At 39.7% G+C, this 23,767-nt stretch overlaps 1 protein-coding gene across 1 annotated transcript in view; it reads right to left on the reverse strand.

Annotated features, from left to right (window-relative positions):
* PCBP3 (poly(rC) binding protein 3) overlaps nucleotides 1-7,748 on the reverse strand; it is a 130,025-nt gene extending 122,277 nt beyond the window's left edge. The window contains exon 1 of the mRNA XM_016211878.2: nucleotides 7,713-7,748. The gene's annotated coding sequence lies outside the window, so the exon portion shown is untranslated. The remainder of the gene's footprint in view (nucleotides 1-7,712) is intronic.
* Nucleotides 7,749-23,767: the final 16,019 nt, after the last annotated feature.

Raw genomic sequence — 23,767 nt, forward strand, 5'->3', positions numbered from 1 at the left:
TATAAAAACCAATGGGATGGTGTTTAAAGTGTCTTGAAAGAAAATTGAGAGCCAGATATACTGGTTAGAAAAATAGGTTAAAGCCCTGGCCTGTTTTGCTCAGTGGTTAGAGCATCGGCCCATGCACAGAAGGGTTGCAGGTTCGAATCCTAGTCAAGGGCATGTACCTGGGTTCCAGGTTCAGGAGGCAACCAATCAATGTGTCTTTCTCACACTGATGCTCCTCTTCCTCCCTCTCCCTCCCCCTCTCTCTCCCTCTTTCCTTTCCTCTCTCCTTTTCTCCCTCTCTTCCACTCTCTCTAAAAAAAAATCAATGGAAAAAATATCCTCAGGTGAGGATTAACAAAAAAGGAAGGAAGGAAGGAAGGGAAGAAGGGAGGAAGGGAGGAAGGGAGGAAGGGAGGGAGGGAGGGAAGGAAGGAAGGAAGGAAGGAAGGAAGGAAGGAAGGAAGGAAGGAAGGAAGGAAGGAAGGAAGGAAGGAAGTTAAAATGTCCCAAAGAACATTCAAGAGACTAGAGAGATAGCAGGGTAAGCCTAAAGTAAGAAAAACAATGTGCATTAAATGAGAAATTAAATGTAAACAAAATTATAAGTAATCAACAAACTGAAAGCTATTGAAAAATTTGACAGATATGATGGAAAATGAAATAAACATTAGAAATAAAAATGATGCAACAAGAGATAAAAGGACTGAAAAAGTCTGAGAGCACAATATATGTCCATGTACCTGAAAACTTCCCTGAAATGAACTATTTTCTAAGGGGGGAAAAATTGATGTACAAGATTGATACCCATGATGGAAATTGTATAAGCAATCAAAACTCTGTCTCCAAAATAAACCCCAGGCTTAGAGGCTGTGATGGAGGAATTCTATCAAATATTAGACCAACAACATTTGCTTTCCTAAACAGATGACACAAAAATTACTTAAACAAAGGATAGAAAAATAGGGGAAGTTTTTCAAGTCCTGTTATGGAAGCATGTTATCATTTATATGACACTGAAATAAATTAAAAATTAGAAAAAAACAAACTTCTATGGCAGGATCACATTGACTCTAACCCTAACTCTCACACTAATCCCAACCCTAACCTGTACAGTAACTAATGCTCACACTAACCCCAAACCTGGCACTAACCTGAACTCTAGCCCTAACCCTATTACTAACCGTTATTCTAATCCAAATAAAGTATTGGGAGGGTATTACAATAGGAAAAGTATTAAAAAGTATCAATAAGAACTAACAGGATTTATCCCCAAAATCAACACCTGGAATATCATCAATGAATTTTCTACATTAAAAGAGGAAAGGAGAAAGTTATGTGACTATCTTAATAGCAGCAATGAACATATTTAGTAAACTGCAACTTGTTTCTATTTTTAAAATCACGCAAAGACTAGCAATACAAGACTTCTGTTACTTGATTTAAAGCATTTACCAGACAGCAAGCATACTTCAGGGTGAAAGCACTTGGGTTAGGTCCAGAAGAAGTCAAAATCCAACTGAGAAATCTACTGCAACTAAAAGTATCACCTGGCCACGTCAAAATGCATAAAAATGGATGGCTTTCCTATACACTATTAAATATTAGAGAAATGTAAATATTAGAGAAATGTACTGCAAGAAAGCTACAAAATGTAACTGAAGGCTAATAACAGAATGGAGAAATAAAATATCTTCCTAAACTAGAAACTAATATTGTTAAAATTTCAGCTGTTTACAATTTAAATTATAGGTCTGATACTTCTGAAATGAAATCTCAATCAGATTAACTTGTTAAATTTGAAAATTATCACTCTAAATTTCATCTAGAAAGTGAATAGCCAAGAACAGCCAAAATAGTTTTTAAATAATGGTGATATCACATAAACGTATCATAAAACTAAAATAATCAAAATACAGGGTGTCCCCAAAAAATGTGTACACACTTTCAATAATTGTTAATTCCAATGAGTTAAATCTGAAAAGAAAGAAACATCAATTGAGCTATCAGTTGTTAAGTCTGTATACATTTTGGGGGGATACCTAGTAGTTGTACAAACACAAGAACAAACAAATCAATTAGAGAATTTAGAAACAGACACTAGTATATACAATATTTTCATATAAGATGCACATATAGGACAAAATTAGCAGCACAAATCTTTAGGAAAATGAAGTATTTTTTAATAAATAGTGTTTTTAATACCTATAAGAGAAAAATAACTTACGTCTTTACCTAATAACGCATGTCAAATTAAATTCCAAATGGATTACAAGGGTCAATGCAAAAAACACACAAAAGAAAATGAAAGTGACCACCCAAATTGCAAGACGGGAAAGGTTTATAAATGTAAACACAATAGAAGATGACATCACATGGAAAATATTGACGTAACTGCCCAAAACGCCAACATCAGGTTAAAAGGTGAATGAGTTGACTGAGGAAAATATCTGCCATGAAGGTAAAAGCATAATGTCTTAAATAAAACTAAAGAGTTTTGCAAATAAAGACTTAACTATGATGGAAAAGCCCGACCGTCGTTCACACTGTGTTGGTTTCCCATGTTCTTAGGCATACGGTAACGCAGGCTCTGTGTGCTGCTCTCATCTAGCCATCTTGAGGTCAGTTTGGCAGTTACACATTATACCTCTTAAACTATCCATGTACTTTGACCCAGGAATTCTATATAGATGAATACTGCACACCACCTCACGAAGAGGGAGGGAAGCCCATTTAAGCGCAAGGTTGCTCACTGCTCCACTAACCGTTGTTAGCAACTGAGCTGAGAAAAACCCAAATTTATTAAACAAAAAGGGAATTATTTAATAAATACCTACCATCTATAGAGTGGAAACTATGCAACTTTTAAAAAATGAGATTTTTCAAACCGGGTGATGTAAAACATTTTGCAGTATTCCATTCAGGTTAAAAGCAGGGCACAGAGGTATATATGCATCTTAATCCCTGAATGAAGTCTGGAGTGAAACAGACCAAAACGTCTGCAGCCATGCTGTGGGCCCGGTAAACCCCCAAGCACCAACCACCAGCAGGGTCCTCGCTGAACATCAGGAAAAAGCAGCTCACACACGCAGGCGGCTGGGGGGCATAAACAAACATGGGGACCTGGAGAGAGTGGTGTCATGGGAAGAGGTTATTCTAGGGGTCTAAAGCTGCAAAGCTCAAGCCCCTGAAGAAAGACTTTTTCACCAGATTTGGAAGGCAGGGGCCACGTGAACCAGCCCAGTGGTGCAGACAAAGCCCCGCTGGGGAGGACCAGATGGCCACACAGTCCAGCTTGGCCCTGGCAGGAGCACAAACAGGAGGATGTGGAGAAGCCCTGCTTTCATAACTATTCTTTGTAAAGCAGTTATTTGCTATGTAATCTTTCAATTTTATTTTAACAAAATTATAGATGTACAAAGTTTTAAAGTCAAAGAATTCCACAAAGCTTACAGTGAAAACAGTGTCCCCTCCCACAGGCATCTCTCTTGACTCTTTCCCTTCTGTTGGTATTTCTCTCCCCATTTCTAATGCCCAGATTCGGTTCACTCTTCTTGACTTTACAGTCTGTGTCATCCACTAACTTCCTACTATGAACAGAATCAACTCTCAGGCCACCCACATACCTCTGCCCGCTCAGGTCTGACCATCTGGCTTCAGTACCCACTGTCACAACATTGTCAGGACAGGCACGAGGGAGCCCTGGAACATTATTCCTCCTCCTGCTGCACTCCCCTTCTTGGACCACATAATGGCTTCCTAGAGTTAATAAGGGCTTGCTGAGTGTCCTGAGCACTCGAGTCAACCTATCTCCAAACTCTCAGCCAGGATTACTCAAACACAGCAGGGAACAGCCTGTGATTCTCTCCTGCAGCCACCATCTACCTGCTCCCCAGGCCTTACCCTGCCTGCTCCATTCACTCACATCCAACAGTCCATCCCAGGTTTCCAGTGTTCTGGGGACAACAGGGCAGGGGCTGGCTCTACTTTCTGTTTAGGACAGTCTCCTTTACTGTGCCTGAAAACTTCAGTCTACCTCTCAGGGAAGGTATCTGCAGTCTTCAGCCAGGGTAGGGAAGGGACTGTCAGGCTAGATTGGGGAGGAGGCTGAGAGTCTGTTTCTTAAACAGGCTTTCCACCAATTTCCTATTTCAGCCCTATTTTTATTGCTGCCCCCAGCCCCATTTTCAGAGTTATATGGAATGTCATTCCTGAGATGGGTTTGGGGAGACTGTCTATAATGCAGTACATTCAACTCCCAGGCGTCCCCTAACACACACACACACATACATACATACAAACACACACATGCTTCCCAGCTTTCGGTTTTTCAGATCTGCTAGGTCCTTCTGCTTGTCCATCTGATTTCCAAATTTCCAAATTCTGTCACCTCCTCTCTTAATCTCTTGGTAGCTTGTGCCCTTTTAGTGGGTTTTTAATAGAAACAGAGGTCACTGTGAATTTAATCTCCTATTTTGGCTGAAAATCAAGGGAGGAAATTTTTTATTTTAAGATAGGAACTATCAAGATGGGATCCATAAGGGAGAAGAAGGTGAAGCCCAGGAGAGAGGTGGCACAACTGAGATAGTAGCAAGTCCCTAAGTAAAGGACAGGGAGCCTGCCTGGGACACACGGAGTACCAAGCAGAGGGTGGGTTGGCAGCATTCCAGATGGGAAAGAGGCATAGTACCAGCCTAGACTAAAATCTGAGGAAGGAAGATCAGATGCACAAGCATGGTCTCAGATAAAAGCAACCACACCAGGGAGGTGTGGCCCAGGTCAGGGAGGGGATGGAAGCTGTGCCAAGGCCCTTGGCCAGTCTGCGGGGCTGCATGGTTTCCCCGCAACACCACGCAGTTATTGTGCCCAGCAGACACTCATCCATGGGAAGGAGCCAGGGGTATTTGTGAGAAAGTGACCAGAGAACTGTCCTGTGAACTACAGGCTGTGGGCGGCAGGGTCACCAAGAAGGACACAGCAGGAAGGGGGCCTCAGAAGGAGGAGTCCTGGTCACCAAGCTCATCAGCACAATCCTGTCTGTACTCATTTTGGTGAGTTTTAAAGTTCTTTTCCATATGTTCCAAATTTTCCAATTCTATAGAAAAAGTTGTTACATCAATGTAATGCAGGGGGAAAAACTGTGAAAAGCAAACAACCAATTCAATATTACAAAGACTAAAAGACTTTGAAGTAAATAAAATTTTCAACACAGTTCTTGTTATCATTACCCTCTTCATTTCCTGCTCTTAAGTGCAGTCTAAGGCCCTGTCCTGAGCTGGGCCCAGAAGGGGCTCTGCCACCAGCCAGCTGTGGGAGCCCTGATACCGCTCTGCCTAACAAAGCGGGCTTTCAGGAGCCCTAGCTTTGTCTAAGCACAGGATCATACTGAGGCCAGAAGTCTGTCTTCAACTTCACTATATTAGACTGCCGTTCACTTCAGTCTAAGGAAGTGTGGAAAGTTCTTAGAGATGTGCAAATGGAAACTGAAGTTCTTCCAAAGCCACCATTTCCCCTGGGCATCACCCACCACAGATTAGCTCTGTACTGGCTCATCACACCCCCAGGAATCCCACTGGAAGACACTGCAGGACTCAACCAAGATTGCCAAGGGAAGCAGAGCCATTTCTGTTCCAACCAGCTGAGTGCTCCTAATAGCCCCCCTCCAAATCTGCAGAAGAGGCCACAGGTGCCCTATAAAAAGCTGTCTGCCTTCACTTAACCAAGCCTCAGGGAATTCCCAGAGTCCCCACTGCAGCCCTCCGGAAACAGTCTTGAAGGCTCAAACGCATTGTCTCTGCTTCTCCTCCGATGCAGAGCCCACAGTGCTGTGCACTGCAGACAGGGTGGGTAACTCAGCCAGCCTGGCCCACCCCAGCATGCCGATTCATCTTCAGAACTGCAGTCTGGTCCAAACTCAGGTGGAGGAAACTGGACACCATGAAAGTCTAGGGGGAAAGAGGCCCAGCACATACAGGGCATTGTTTACATGCCTGAGTTCCGGGGTTCTTCCCTTGGGGTTTCTGTGAAAATTAGATCCAGATTTGCACAATTACAATGTTGGTCCCAAGCCAGGAGGAATTTGAATGTCCTCTATGTAACAGCTTTAGTTTGAAAAAACAATCCAACAAAGGCAGAAAAAAGACTACCTGGCTCCCCACTCCCACACTCAGCCCCCATTCCTGGCAGAGCAAGAGCAGCCTCAGGATGACCCTCTAGGCCCTGATGTACTCCTGCTGTCCACTGACCTCATCTCCTGCCCTGCTCCTTCAGTCCATTTGGCTCCAGCCACACTGGCCAGGCACATCGCCCAGAGCCTCTGTTCCAACTCCCCTTGACATGGAGCCCTTCACCCTTCAACTCCCACAGGACTCACTCCTGCACCTCCTTCACAGCTCTGCTCAGATGCCCCCTTCTCAGGGGCTCACAATGACTGCCCATTCGAAACCCAGTACTCCCACAGCTCCCCTTCTTCATTTCCTCCACAGCAGCATCACTACCTGACACACTGTTACTTACAATATTTATGTTTCATAACCCCCACAGGAGATAAGCTAAAGGCATTCCAGAAGAGTGCCTGGCATCTCACAGGCATTCCATAAATACTTGCTGAATAAAGGAAAGAACAAACAAGGGCTTTGTTCAAGTAATTTGTTAAATAAGAACTCTCCTCTTCAAATGTTGGTCAGGATTCAGTTACTCACCAGCCCTAAATATCAATGTGCACGTGCTCCCAACTTCTCGCCACCGTCTCCCAAGGGGACTCTTAATGAATGAAGTTGCTGTCCTGCTGCAGGCAAAAGGCTCTGGAAGGTGAGTCAGCTCAGCACTTCATGGTGGCCACTTGGGGCTGTCATCAAAACCATTTCACAGGGAGGGCAGACACTGAGTTCAGAGCCCACCTCACATCATCAAGGCAGCGCCCACTTATCCTACCCTCGTGAAGCAGACTCAGGCTTGTGAAGAAGTCAGAGGCCTTGGCACAAATCCCAGTCTCACCACTGACCAACACAGTGACGTCACCTCCCCAAGCCTTGAAAGTGGGTAGAACAGTACCTACCTCACAGGGTACTATGGGGACTGAGCAAGGTATTCAGAACAGCATGGCTGACACAAATCTGGCACTTCATAAACATTAGATGCTCTTATGACTATGTTAGTATTCCATGCAAGACTGCTAAAAACTTTTAGAAAATATTATTATAAGTTTTAGAAAAACACAACTCTTAAGGATAAATTTAAAAGGAATAATTTCAAGGCAGTTTTGCAAACTGGGGTCACAGCCACAAAGAGGTATCCACAAGGCCTAGACATGCCATCATGGCCGCAGCACACACTCATCACTGCCCAGCTGGTGGGCACTGCTGGAGCATGGGGCAAAGGCATGTGTCTGTGCAGGGCACATTAACAACTGGCCCTCAGGTCCACTGCTGGACAGTTTGATCAGGTTAACTTTGGAGAAGGAAGGTTAATAGAAAAGAAGAAAACTGCCTCTTTTCAATCTTGGTTCTACAAAAGCTAAAAGGGAAATTGTGCATATCACTGGCTCTTGTTGTTGTGCCCTGACCTGTAACAGGTCCTTCGTGTGACATAAAACCAGGATACAAAGGAGGGCAGCAAGGCATGTGGCTTCATATGTAAGCAAGATTTTAAAAATCAATTCAAGTATAAAGAATCACTCAATTTAAAGACATAACCTCTATAAAGGCATTGTAAGAAGCACTACTTACATGGAACCATGTGAAGATCTTCTCTCTCTGTAGATAGCCCTGCAAACAGGTTAAAAGTTTATTATAATTGTAAATCATACATAGAAAATAACACAAAGAATGCTCTGTCACCTTAGACATCAAACTTCATCAAACCAAAGTAATTTATTTTTTAAAACATAATCATAAATCAGTTATTTGGAAAGTCAAGGCAGTTTTCCAGAGAAAAAATTCCATCAAAAGTAGTAGAATCTAAACTGAATCTGGAACTTAAAAGATATGAATAAATGTTCAGAGACTGAAAATCCCCTAAACCCTGACTGGACAAAGGAGGCCTGCCTGTGCAAAAACTTCAGTGGCAGGTAAATAACATCACCAGCGACTCCTTTGGGCAGCCCAAAGGCCTCAGTCCAATGAGGACTGAAGAGGATGGGGGTGTCAGAAACTGCCAAAGGGGGACATCCACTTCTATCCATGACAGAAGAAGAGGAATAGACTCTCCCACCTCAAACAATTGAGAAAACAGACAGAAGACCAGAGACGGGCACAGCAGGCATCACAGGACAATGATCCCTGAGGGAAAGAAACAAAGCAATGCATCCTGATCACCCAGCCTGCAGAGCGGTGAGTTTCCAGGCCACTGTGCGGAAAGAGGGGCCAGGAAAAGCAAGGGGAGTCCTGAGAGGAAGAAACAAGGTTGAGATTCAGGGAGGCAACAGAGGCTAGAATGACCAGGGCAGAGTACCAGAAAGAAGAGGGCCAGACAGGGAAGTGCTCCAGAAGCCTATGGGGGGGTTCACCTCAGTCTTCACCTGGACACCAATTAGCTCATGTGAGTGAGCAAACTACCTGAGGGCAACAGGAGTTGTAGCTCCCACAGCTTTAGAAATGTGTTCACTCCCAACAACCAGACCAGGGAACCTTGTGGCACAGGGGCCACAGGGCTGAGTTCTTGGAAGAGTGTTGCCTCAGCAGAAGGGCCACATTAGCACCAGACAAAGCTGGTATACTAAACTAGAAAGTGCCTAACAATGTTCATCAACAAGCCACCAAAGGATCCAAACTTTCCAACTAACTTAAATGCATTCCAACAAGAAAGTTTAAAATATTTAAAAGAATACAGTACAGAACCCAACAACATAAACTGCAAAATGTCTTCCACCTATTCAAAAATTAACAGGCATGAAAAAAAGCATGAGAATATATATATAATAAGAACAGTTAATCAATAAGAAAACAATCTAGACATTATACACAAAAATAATTAGTACACAAGCTCCTTAAAATAGCTATTATAAATGCACTGTATATATTTAAGAAAATAGAGGGAAATATAACATGCTAAGAAGAGACGTGAAAAGCACTTAGAAAAGACCCAAATTAAACATCTAGAAATAAAACAATATATATATATGAGCTGAAAAATACACTGGGTGGGATTAAAGTTACATCAGTCAAAAGGAAAGACAGTCAATATGCAAACAAAACAACATGTGCGGGATAGAAACTATGTAAAATGAAATACAAAGAAAGAAAGACCCCTTCTTCCTTTAAAAAAAAGACACACACAGAAATATATGTGTAATTGAGGACTTGAAGAGAGGCCAGGTTGAGACAAAAACATATTTAAAGAAATAATGATAAAAATTTTTCAAAAATTGATAAAAATTATGAACCTATAGATCCAAGGAGGTCAATAATCCCCAAGCAGAAAAAACATGAAGGAAATTAAACCAAGGTACATCATAATCAATTTACCTGAAGAGAAAATCTTAAAAGCAGCCAGAGAAAAAGGAAACATTATGTATAGGAAGACAAACACAGACATGGTAGACAGAAGACTTTTCAGAAACAATGCAAGCCAGAAGTTAAACAAATGAAAAGCATTGGAAACAGAAAGTTCATGACTAAATAGAAATGCTATTTTCCTTAATTTTTAAGATTATTTTTAAAGATAAAAGACCATTTAATGCAAAAATAATAACCATGTATTATGGAGTTTGTAACAATGTAGAAGTAAAATGGCATGACATAAAGGCCAGGAGGAGTTAGGTTTTATACTATAAGTAAATGAGTATAATATTACTTGAAGACAGACAGTGATAAGTTAAGGATATAGACAATGAATTCCAAAGCAACCTCGAAAAACAAAGAGATATAACTAATAAGCTAGTAAAGGTGATCAAATTGATCATAAATACTCAATCCAAAATAAGGTAGAAAAAAAGAAGAGCCTCTAATAAAAAATGAGACAAATAGAAACCAATAGCATATCATGTCAATAATCACATTAAATATAAGTGGTGTAAAAATCCAAATTGAAATAAAGAGATTTTAAAATTGGATTAAAAAAAAAACACCACTCACAAAGATAAAATTCAGGAGCTTGGAAACATACACAGTGGATCATTCTACTTCTAAAAGATATTATGGCAGAAAAGCCAAGGTCTGCTTGCCAGTGCCGCACAACCTTTAGTCTGGAACAGCTTTGAATACTGAAAGTTACATTTGAAAAGACCATGTACCCACACTGGGTTACCATAGCAGAACTCACATCAACTACTCCACTTGATGAATTAATAATAAAGACCTGGTTCAAGAACCAGAGCATCAAAAGGAGAATGCAGCAGCTACAAACTTGGTCAAGTTTGGCACTAGAAGCACCAAACCAAATCATTTCAGTGAAGGAGGAGGAGAAGACCCCTTTACCCGTAACTTCTACAAACACTCATGAGTCCCAGCATTGTGAATGCCTATGACCATCAACCACCTAAGACTTCTGGTATCGAGCAACCTGGAGGGGCTGGTGCCTGTGTGTGGAATGCATCGTGAGATTCTCAACCTCATGATTTCTAACAGTTTATGTCTGGGTGTCTCTGATCCTCCTTGGGAGTCTATTCCCTATGACACAGATCAGTTTATACAACTGTATGCCTTACCTTGGGCTGATCACCACAACGGTCCAGATCAGTACCTCTTCCCATAGTGACCTGGTTGAGGGGGTGTGGCTAGGACTGATGTTCAGTGTGATGGCTAACATATCCACAGCTCTTGAGAAAGGTCTGTAATCCAAATCTTGCCAACTGAGAGACATTTCCAAATACTTTTAGTAGGTCAACTCCAGTCTAAACAGACCAGTTATTTATCTTTTTCTATAAGAAGAAATCCCTCTACCTTTCATCATTGACTGAAATTTCTATCCTCTTAGTCCCCTGAGCCAAATTTCAGTATCAAGAACAGTCATTGTTGCCTTTGGAGAAAGCAGAAGCCAGCTAGTTTTCCTTGGGTCCTAGCCTGTCTCAATTGAGCTTAGCACCATGAAAGCACCCCAACTAAAGTCAATATCATGTAAAAATTCCTGTTCCCCAAGGACCATCTTTATTTCTTACACAAAAAAGAAATAACAAACATTTAGGAGCGTGACTTAAGCAAGATTGGTGGACTAGGAGGTCTCAACACTTGTAACTCCAAAAAAACGATTAACAGCTACTTACTAATGAAAATAGCTCTGAGAGAGCTCTGGAGTATAATGCAGGAGCTACAGCAATCCAGTTGAGCACAAAAATCAAAGATGACCACATAGAAAAGCATAGGCAGCACTTTACCTGAGTCAGCCCATTCCCCAGTCTCACACAGCTTGCTGCCAAAAAAGATACCCTCACTGTGACCTCCCTCTTTGGAGGAAAAGGAGAGCAGAAGACCCTAGCAACTTTCAACACCAAGGACCCAAGCAGCCTTTGTGGCTGTCAGGAACACCCAAAGTTTTGCCACTAAGGACTCTCTCTCTTTGCCTATGCTAATCTCAGCTGATGGAGCTGCCCAGAATCCATGCCACTGAGCTCCCCAGAAAAGCAGCCAATGCTGCAACCCCAAACACAGCAGCCCTGGCCCAGCGCATGAACAGCCATACCCTCAATGGTTAGGTATGAATAAAATGGACATTGATGGGGTTCAAGCAAAGGTTTTAATACAGTACTAACCAAAGTGATACAGGTCAAAAGGGTTAAAAAGCCCCAAACAAGTCTGTTCTATTTATCCTGGTTTGGAGACATTTTGAAAGCCAAGATTCAAAGATTATAATGTGAAGTCTGACCTGCAATTGCTTCAAGCAATGTTAGGGAAATGAATCAAGATGAAGGCTGACAAAAGAACCAGGGTCCCTTGACTCAACCCCTCACTGGGGACACAAGCCTTTGTACCGAAATGAGTAAAATGGTCAGGAGGTGAAGAAGAGAAGTTTCTGGACTTCCTGACATGGAAGCCCCACAAAATATGGTACCCAAATCCACTGACAAAGCACTGGTGTGAGTTACAATTAGATTAAGCGAACATAAAGGTTGTTCTCCCTACAAAAGGGTTGATGGGATTATGAATGTTGGGATGTTTAAACAGGCTTATGCAAATAACTTGTGTCTTTTTTACCTGAATGTTTTATCGGAATGGATATTCTGTCTGGCTAGGGAATGCTTACCCCTTACCAAGTGTTATAAAAACAAAACTGTTAATAAAGTCAGAATGGAAGCTATGCTTAAACACACACACAAAACAAACAAACAAAAAAAACCCCCACTATCTGCTATTTATAAGAAACCCACTTGAAATACAAACATACACATAAAATAAGAGAAAAAGGATGGAAAAAGATGTACCATGCTAACCCTAATCAAAAGAAAGTTTGAATGGCTATATTAACATCAGAAAAAGTATGTTTCAGAACAAAGAATATTATCAGAAGTTAAAATGAGCATTACATAATAATAAAGGGGTGAAAACAACTTGACAGAAGATCAGTAAAGGATACAGAAGACCCAACATTATCACCCACATTACTTAAATAGCATTCACAGAGCACTCTACACCACCAATTTTCAACCTTTTTCATCTCATGGCACACATAAACTAATTACTAAAATTGCACAGCACACCAAAAAAATATTTTTTTTGCCAATCTGACCAAAAAAAAGGTATAATTTTGATTCACTCACATCAGACAGCTATTGCTGTGTTGGCTGTTGTCATTTTTTTTATTTGACAATCTAAAGAAAAAGAGATCCGTACCCTTGACTACATAGTCAGGTTATTGCCTGTTTTAAAAATTCTTGTGGCATACCAGTGTGCCAGGGCACACTGGTTGAAAATCGCTACCCTAAACAATAACAATGCAATACATATTCTTTCAAGTGATCATGGAATATTTTCAAAGACCATTCTAAGCCATTAAAAAAAGCTGCAATAAAACATAAAAGGTTGAAATCAGTAAAAGTATGATCCCTGACCACAAGAGAATTCTATTAGGAATCAATAACAGAAAGGTATCTTGAAAATCCTCCAAATACTTGGAAATAAATAGCACACTTCTAAATAACACATGGATCAGAGAAGAAATCACAATAGAAATTAGAAAGCATTTGACTCAAGTAAAAATAAAAACACAAGACACCAAAATGTGTTGGATGCAGCAAAAGCTGTACCATGAGGTAAATTTATAGCACTAAAAATGCCTAGATTATGGGGGAAAAGGTCTGAAATCAATAACCTAAGCTTCTATTAAACAGAACTAGAAAGAAAAAGAAAGAAAATTAAGACCAAAGACAGCAGAAAAAAAGTAATACATATAAGAGTAGAAATCTATGGTAAGATATTTTAAAAGCACAGACTAGAAATGAGAAAATTAACAACTAAAATTTTATTCCTTTTGTGGATTTAGCCATAGATACAAATAATAGTCATGCTCTTATTTGAACTATTTGTAATTTTCCTACTTTTAGGTGCACCTACTTTTAGGAGCACCTACCAGGAGTGGACACACTCCCTTTCTGAGGGACGGTTCTGTCTTTCCACAGCCCCTCTCAGGTCCAAGCAGCCCCATCTTCCAGCAGTCTGAAAACTGTCAGCAGACAGCTAAGCGAGGGCAGGTTTTCCTCTAAATCCCACTGGGGCTCCCTTAGCAGTCCCAGGGCCCCCAACCTTGTCTTTTGTCCCTCCCATGGCCAACTACACATATCCACATATCCAATGCCTCTGTCATCCTAGCACTTAAACGCTGACACTGATGACATTTTACATCAAAGTTCAAATGTTCATGTTACAAAATGGGCTGCCCACTGCACTGGGCCTGGGGGGTAGGAAGGCTGGGACCCCACAGGTTCCTCTTGGAGCAGCTCCTTCTGACATGAAGTCTTGATTTCCGGGGCTCTCCTGTCAGGAGAGAACAAGCAAGTAGAGACAGCAGTGAGTGGGGGCAGTGGCTGAGGGCCACTCCATAGAATGTTTTAGCCCACCACTTCCAAAGACCACTTAATGACCACTTGGGATAACACTGGTGGTTTCACAGCAGGTGGTTTCACTGGTAGTTTCACACACAAATGCAGCTCCGGGGCATTTGCTCATAGGTCCCATTTTTGCTAAAGGGGAGCTCACACTTTGACAGATCTCAGTAAAGGAAGAGCAAATACCACTGTTTTTACCTAAAACTAAATAGGCCATAGCAAAGTCTGACTTCAGGAGGAAGACAGCCTTGACTCCAAATTTCTCCAGATGTGGAAGACCAAGTGTCTCATTAACCCACCCCCTGCAGCAGAGCAGATTCAGAGTTCTACAGTGCCAACCAGAAGTCAGGGGTAACTAGAGTTTCTGCAGGGAGAGGACTGGCAAAGATGATTCAACTTCATTCCCACCACAGAACCCACCAATGCAATTATTGTTTTGAAGTAATTATACTCTTGGTGATAGTATCAGAAGAAAAGAAAGAAACAAGGTAGCCAGGGCATTGAACTTCTTTACTCCTCCGCCTGAAAAAAATACTATCTTGGATAAGGCCACTGTGTAGCAGTGATGTGGTCAACAAGGCCAAGGAATGCAGACCCTGAGAGCCCCTCGCCTGACCTGAGCCTGGCTTTGTCCTGCTTGGCATGCCAGCTGCGCTCCCTATCCTGGGATAGCAGGTCCTTCATCCTCCCACACGCCCCAGTACAAGTTTCCTCCGCTCAGAAGCTCAGGGTTATGCTCACAGCAGCTGCCACATCCTGGGAGGGGGCATTGTTTGTTTCATTTCCTATTTAAGGTATATCATACTCTCCATGTGTGAATACAGATATGCATACCCATGTTTCAATCCTTTTAAGTAATATTGAACTTTATTCACTATCAACTTCCAATAATTTATAAAATAATTTTTGTATCAACCTCACATATAGATTAAATTAAAATTTTAAATCTCATTATTTTTACTTTCTTAGTTTTCTGAGTGGGTCACTCTCATTAGCAGAATCGGATATGGGAAATCTGTTTGGCCTCTCACCAGGGGATTGAAGTTGCCTAAAATATATCTACTAGTCTTTCTAGACAAAGCCCCAAATAAAAGAGTTTTTCAATAAGTGATAGAGAATTAGTTCTGCACAAGCCTGCCTGGTACCTCCCAAAGAGCAGGTTGTCAAGCAGTGACAGGCCCTGGCAGGGACAGCAAGCCAGGTGCTCAGTCCCTGCTCTTTAAGATGAGTGTGTATCCTGAGATTGTAAAACACATGCCTGCTCTTGGTGTATCAAGTTTGGAAAGTGCAAAAAAGTGTAAAGAATATATTTTAAAATACCTCCAATGCCCAGACAGAAGCACTGACAAGAGTAGAGTGTATTTTCTTCTAGTAGTTTCTCATTATAACATTTATATATTTTTTAAACAAAATGAGTTAGACCATATGTGCTTTCAAAACAATTACTAATATTTATTGATATTAAAAGAAATTTTCTGTGAAAATCAAGTTTATCTATTATGTGAAATTGCTTGCATTGTTTTTATGGTTAGAAAAATGCTTCTATATATCAAAGATCAGACTACTTTTCACATAATTCTTCTCTAATTAAAAGAAAAATATATTGTTTCTCCTATGAGTATAAAAGTGATGTATATTCATTTAAGAAAATTTAGGAAACTCATAAGTATGTGTAAACAAATACTAGCAGTGATACCAGCATGCAGAAACAGATACCATAGACCTTTGATTGTACCTCCTTGAGACCTTTAAAATACACAAAAACACACTCGCATACACGCATGCACAGGCGCACACACACACACACACACACACACACAAAAGTATATTTTACATCATAAAGACTGTTTTTATGTATATTTTCACCTCATACACTGGCAGATTTCTTCACTTCATGAATCACTGCTGTAAACACTAATAGCCACCTAATAATCAATTGTGCTGTGAAAGTACAGTAACTAATTTACTGAATCCTCTACTACTAGGCATCTGGGCTGCCTCCAATTGTTAATGATTTGAACTCATGATGTAATAAACATTTTCTGTACATAAATTTAGTGGTTATCTGATTATTTCCTGAAGATAAATTCTAAAGAACAGAATTTTCAGCCAAAATGCCTGAATATTTCTAAACTTTCTGGTACAGGACTAAAAGCCCTGCAGAAACTCATCTCCCCAGTCACAAAACGATGTGAGAGTTACATCTCTGTGATTCCTTGCCAAACTTCTTATTATAAACCTTCTCAAAATATACCAACAAGATGGTCCAAGAATGACAGGAATACATTATTCATTAACAGTCAGTTGGCATCTTCTCACATTTGTCGGTACTTATGTTCCTTTTGTAAACTGCCTGCTCAACATTCACTAGCAAAGTAACTAGATGAGAGTTAATGAAACACATGAGGATTATAAAAAAGGAGCACACAATTTCTGGCCAAAGGTTCAACAACTATAAGTAAATATATTGTAGAAAAGAACAAATTCAGGTGGTTTTATATTAGAATAAGAACTTTTTAATGGACCTAATGATAATCTATTTAAATCAAGAGGGGGAAATCACTGTGAACTCAGGACCATAAAAGTTCTGTTTCCAGTTCTCTCACTAAAAGTGGCCACCACACTCACATATAGCCTGAAGCCAAGATTTTAGCCTCTAACAATGCTTTCCACAAGAAAAAGAAGAAAAAAAGTCATTTGCTGCCCAGCCAGTGTGGCTTAGTGGTTGAATGTCAACCTATGAACCAGGAGGTCATGGTTTGATTCCGGGCCAGGGCACAAGCAGGAGGCAGTCAATAGATGATTCTCTCTCATCACTGATGTTTCTATCTCTTTCCCTCTCCCTTCCTCTCTCAGAAATCAATAAAAACATTTTTTTTAAATGTTATTTGCCAAGTAGCTATTTCCATGACTTGTAGCAAGAGAAAGCAGAGGGACTGAAATATAGAGTTCTGGCACAAAAGCAAGGTGCCTTTAAAAACGCCTGGAGCAGCAATGGGACAGCAGCTGACAGGGTCCCAAGCCAGGCTGTGGGAAGCTAAGCATAAGAGAGAATCATTATTACAGTTTAATCTAAAACAGGAGTTCAGGCTGAACTGAAGATCCAAATCATCTTAGAACCTGTGACCAAGTCTCCCGGCTATCAACTAATGGCTCTGAAGTGCAAAGCCTCACCTGCTGGCTGGTCTGTTGTACCCCAGGAGGTTGTCTGCCCTCTTAGAAAAGTGCAGAGGTAAACTTCTGTAAAATCACCATACCCTACAAGGGGAATGGTGCTGGAGAAATTTATTAAAACTACGTGCATATATTTTTTAAGGTTTACATGCAGTAATAAATTTTGTAATCATTGTATTTCTGCATGCTTTTACTGTTAATGTATTTAAAAGAACAATTTCTAACTCTGCTTGAATTGTTTTTAAAATTATTATTATACTTATTTAACATATTGAGCCCTAAATAAAGTCCAAATAGCAGCAAATGTTCCTCTTTGGGTTCAAAGGCCTCAAAGATGTTAAGACCCTCCCACTGGATTATTTAGTTTCCATGATCAATCTAGAGATTGATCAATCTAGAGATTGATCATGAAAGCTAAATATCTACTAATCACTGGCTAGTACATGTCTCCACTTCCTCTTCCTAGCTTTTGCATTTGGTACATGGTGATTTTCCCTATAGAAGTTTTGAAATCTGGCATTCTTTTACTTTCCAGGTTTGGTGTCATGATTGGAGAAATCAAAGCAAAATCACTAACCCATGTTTTCTGCTATCAGATGTTAGGCTTTTCCTACTCCCTCAGTCAGTCCTCAGCTGTCTTTCCTCATCTCTCCTAGTAGTGGCACCTCTTGGCCACCCTGAGAACATTGGCTGCTCCTCCCCTCTGCATGGATATCCAGGACCTGTGCTCACATCACCTTACATCCACCATGAAGCCCACCCCTTCTCTTCCACAGCCTCCTCTCACATGGCTCAACTGCACACCCCTCATTCTGAGGCAAAACTGACGTCAGGATAAGAAACTGTGAACAGTTAGGTAGATACAATTCAAATCACACAAATTACACTTCTCTCCCACACTACTCTGCCTTTTCATGGTTTAGGCTCTAGATACTCCACTTGGTTCTGCTGAGATGTCTCTTTCGGCACTAATACCACACTACTTCAATTATTTTTCAATTACAGTTTATATTCAATATTATTTTGTATTAGTTTCAAGTATACAGCATATTGTTAGATAAGCATATACTTTACAAAGTATAACCCCCGATATTTCTATACCCACCTGGCACCATACACAGCTATTACAACACTATTGACTATATTCTCTATGCTGTACTTTACATCCCCATGACAATTTTGTAACTACCAATTTGTACTTCTTAATCCCTTTACCTTTTTCACCCAGTTCCCCAACCCCCCTCCTTTCTGGCAACCATCAGTCTGTTCTCCGTATCTATGAGTCTGTTTCAATGTTGTCTGTTCATTTAATTTGTTCTTTAGGTTCCACATATAAGTGAAACTATATGGTATTTGTCTTTCTCTGACTGACTTATTTCACTTAGCATAATACCCTCTAGGTCCATCCATGCGGTCACAAATGGTAAGATTTCATTCTTTTTTATGGCCAAGTAATATTCCATTGTACCACAACTTTTCAGCCACTTGTCTACTGATGGACACTTGGGTTGCTTCCATATCTTAGCTATTGTAAACAACAATGAACCAAAAACAACAGTGCATGACTGCTTATCCTTTTTGATATCAGAACATTCTATAATGCTAAAAAAAATCAAAGCATTCTGCTACTGTGTCATGCACTATTGACTTTTCTAAAACTAGTCTTATACATTTTATTTCCTTGTGACATTTAAAAGTGGTTAATCAATTTCTATAAAATATCCTTGCAATCACATTCAATTTAGGAAATTTTTAATTATAAAACATGGTAGGCAGATGACATTATTGGGAATGGTTGGTTTACTCCTCCATGAAAGCAATGAGAATGGCAAATTTTTCATAATTAACTTTTTAAGAACTCTAGAAATTAACCAAAGGCCTACAGCATTCCATGGATCATTTATTTATCCAAGAAAATCAACTGAATCTTGGTGACAACAGCAAACAGTGCTGTGGTGTTTTAACTTGCCTGCTCCCATGCCCTCCTCCCAGCTCCACCGAACCCTTGAAAACCAGCAGCCTGGTTGGTGGCCTTAGAAGAGGAAGGAGAGGGCAGGCACTCCTTCAAAGGTGTGAACACCTGCATCCAAAACGAAGAAAGACCCCAACTCAATTACTTAAACTTTCACCGTAAGAAACTAAAAAAATAAGAGAAAACTAAATCCAAAGTAAACAGAGGAAGGATATAACAAACCCTAGAGCAAAGATGAGTGAAACAGAGAATAGAAAAACAAACCAGAGTTCTTTGGGAAAAAAATCAACAAAATTGACAAGGTTTCACCTAGATTGACAGAGCAAGACAGAGAAAAGACTTAATTACTAAAATTAGGAAAAGAGAAAATGTTACTGCCAACCTTACAAAAATAAAAAGGATTATAAGAAAATCTTATGAACAATTTTATATCAACAAATTAGATGAAACTGAACAATTTTCCTAGAAATAAATACAAACTACAGAAACTGACTCAAGAAGAAATAGAGAATCTAAATATAGGTAGTTATAGATGATACAGAGAGAGATATTTCAGTGGAAGAAAATTAGAATACACAAAAAATCCCTACACTTACAGTCAACTGCTTTTTGATTAAGGGGTGCCAAGACAATTCAATGGAGAAAGACTACATTTTCAACAAATGGTGCTGGGACAACGAGATATCATATGCAAAAGAACAAATTTGGACCCCATGCTTCACACCGCATACAAAAATTAATTCAAAATGGATCAAAGACCCAAATGTAAGAGCTAAGACCACAAAATTCTTAGAAGGAAATGAAAAAAATGTGAAAACATGACCTTGTATTAGGGCAGGGTGAGGAACCTTTTTTCTGCCAAGGGCCATTTGGGTATTTATAACATCATTCACGGGCCATACAAAATTATAAACTTAAAAATTAGCCTGCTATATTTGACCAAACATTTCATTGAATTTATTGAATTTCGAGTCCTGCCTGCAGTTGCCTTGGCAGGGCCAGACATTCCCCACCCCTGGATTAGGCAATGGTTTCTTACATGTCACACCGAAAGTACAAATGACAAAAGGAAAAATAAATAAATTGGACTTGAACAAAATTAAAAACTTTTGGGTTTCAAAGGACAGTATCAAGAAAAAGAAAAGACAACTGACAGAATGGGAGAAAATTTCTGCAAAGCTGATACAGTGTGTAGAATATATAATATGTTTTAAACAAAAAGACAAACAATGGAAAAAGGATTTGTATATACATTTCCCGCAGAGAATACACAAACGACCAATAAGCATGTGAAAGCTTCCCAATATTATTAGCCATCATGGAAACACAGGGAACCAAAATCACAATGAGATACCACTTCACACCCACTAGAACGACTATAATCAAAACACCAACAATAACAAGTGTTGAAAAGGTACAGATATTGGAACCCTCATACAATGATGGTGGGAATGCAATATGATGCAGCTATTTTGAAAACACTTGGACAGTTTCTCAAAAAGTTTAACATATTGTTGCCATGTGGCCCAGTAATTCCACTCCTAATTTACCCAAGAGAATTGAAAATATATGTCCACACAAAATCCTGTACACAAATGTTCAAAACACCATTACTCATAATACCTAAAAAGTAGAAAGAATCCAAATGTCTATCAATAGATGAATAGATAAACAAAATGTAGCATATCCACACAATGTAATATTATTCAGCCATAAAAGGGAATAAAGCATTGATGATGCCCACTACAACATAGATGAACCTTGAAAATATGATACTAAGTGAAAGACGCCAGACATAAAGCAGCACATACTGTTTGATTTCATTTATATGAACTGTCCAGAAATCATAGAGACAGAAAGTGGATTAATAATATCCAGGGACTGGGGGGAAGGGGAGAATAAGAGGTGACTGCTAATGGGTATGGAGCTTCTATTTTGGGTTGTAGAAAATGTTTTAAAATTAGATAGTGGTGATGGCTGCACAGCTCTGTGAATATATCAAAAACCACTCAATTATACACTGTAATGAGGTGATTTTTATGGTGCACAAATTATATCTCAAATCAAAATATAAACATAATAGGCATCTATGTACTTACAATGAAGAATAAAGAGTTGTCACATTTTGCTTTGTTTGCCTCAGGTCTCTATGAACAGTTCTTGCAGATACCACTAAAGCCCTATATACCCCAGTAATTACCCCTCCTTCCCTACAGGGAGGTAATGACATAAGGTAAAGATGGCATGTCATCCTTCACAGTCCGTGTTTACACCTTTCCTGGCTATGTAAATATTCAACATCATACTGCACCCATACTTTCAAAACTTGTTTTTTTACAGGCAACGTTGCTAATGAGATTTACGCATCGTGATCCTCGTAGATCTCATTCCTTTATTTCAGTACTGAATAACTTTTGACTCTATAAATAAAACAAATGTCTGGGCCCCCTTACTGAGGCCAATTAGGCAGTTACCACCATTTAGCTATTACAATCACTGTAGGACCATATTCCTCAGACACTGAGAGTTCTTCTAGAGCAAATGCCTGAAAACGGCACTGGTAGGTCATATGATGTGCACATTATCAACTTTACTTATGTAACCGAATTCATCTCCAAAGTGGTTATACCAATTAAGGAGTAATGAGTAAGAGTTCCCATTTCACCATACCTCACAAATATTTATTAACTGACTTGTGTTTGCCAATCTAATAAATATGAAATAGTCTCTCATTGTTTTAATTCATATTTCATGAATAGAAAAAGTTTTCAAACATTTATAAACTTTCTGGTTTCCTCATTTTGAACTGTCTTTTTATAGTCTTTATCTACTGTGTGATTATTCTCTCTAGATCTTTGATATTAAAACTTTTCAAGTTATATGACCTTTAAATGTACCCTCCTATCTGTAGTCTGTTCTTTTAATTCTATAAATACTATCTACCATACAGATGATTTTTCTATTTAATATAGTCAAATAAATAAGCCAGTATTTTTCCTTACAGTTTGTGTTTTCTGTGCCTACACCTAGATGTGAAAGATTATCTTGACATTCTAGTCTTTCTGATAGTCTTTTCTTCTGCAGGTTTTACACTCAGGATTTTTTCCATCTAGAATTCAGTCTCAAAGCATTCTATGAGAAGCATTAGTTATGGATCTAATTTTATCTTTACCATATATGTAGAAGATTATTCCAGCAATATTTACTGAAAGGTCTATCCCTTCCCATGGACTTGTAATGCAATCTCCAGCGTTATGAATTCCTGTGGGAGGGGGGGCATCGGGGTCTGTGTGTGTGTGTGTAGGTGTACGTGGGTATGTGGGTGGATGTATGTGATATGTGTGGATGTGGATGTTCCCTAGCTGTTGCACTGGCATATTTGTCTATCCCTGGGCCAATAATACAAATTCTAAATATTACACCTCTATAATAAGCTTGACATTGAAAGAGCAAGTCTCCTCTTGTATGTGTTTTTTCAAAATTATTTACTGTTTTGGTCCCTTACTCTTCCACTGTATTTTAGGATCAACTTTTCAAAACCCATGAGAAGCCCTGCTAAGATTTGGTTTTGCACTTAACTGACAAATGTTATCTTTAAATATCTATTGTTATATCATTAATGAGATAATAGCTAATATTGTTTATTTATGCCTGTCTTTTTAGTTTTGATCAATCTTACCAAAGTTTGACAATTTTGTTTTTCTTTACAGAAAAAGCCTTTTATTTTATTACTTCTATTCTTTTTTCTTCCCCATTTCACAAATTTCTGTTCTTACTTTTCTCATTTCCTTCCTTCTACTTATTTTGCTCTCCTAACTTCTTAACTTAGATACTTATCTGATAAATTGTGAGCCTTTTTTCTTTTCAAATACATAACTCTAAGGATATAAATTTCCCCCCAAGCACTGCCACAATCTACAAGCATAAATTTACATTGTTAGAGTCAGTCAATTCTGGATATTTCCATTGTGACTTCTTCTTTAATTTGAATGATTTTTAATTTTTTTAATGTCAAATATATAAACTTTCCTTCTTTGTGCTTTTATTATTGATTTCTTACTTAATGGTCCGGCTGGCTCCTCTTCAGAAAGGTTTTGGGAGGAGTCACTGAAGCAGAAAAAGAACCAGACCTTGAAGAAAGCAATCTGCATATGATTAAATGGGTACATTTTCACCTGTGCTGACAGGAGAATTGCTGGGTTGAGCTAACTCAGGTCAACACAGTGTGGGTCAGAAGTCACACAGGTACACATCTTTATCGTCACTCTCACTGGCATCTCCTCAAAGAGGCCTCGAACTGAAATAATGCAGACCTTCACCCTGAGGGGGGAGCTCCTCATGGCATGGTTGAAATGACAGCATTCAGAGGGGTCCTGCCTTCGCTGTGTTCCCTGCACTGGTGAGGCAGGCTAGGTCCTCCAGAGTAGCCTAGGAAGAGGAAGTCAACAGGGTGGGACACAGACAGCTTCAAGGAACCCATACGGTGTCAGGGGAAAACTGAGTACCAATAGCCATAATGTCATGGAGGGCAAAAGACCCCTCTGCCTTAATATGGTAATAATTAGTGAGCTGCAATATTCAAAAGGGGACACTGCTTCCTCCTGGGTAGATAGGGAAAGCTGCATTGCCAGACCAGGTGAATTTGTGCCAGGCCCTGTGGG

Source organism: Miniopterus natalensis, chromosome 6 (assembly GCF_054644295.1).
Source record: "Miniopterus natalensis isolate mMinNat1 chromosome 6, mMinNat1.hap1, whole genome shotgun sequence".
Lineage (NCBI taxonomy): Eukaryota > Metazoa > Chordata > Mammalia > Chiroptera > Miniopteridae > Miniopterus > Miniopterus natalensis.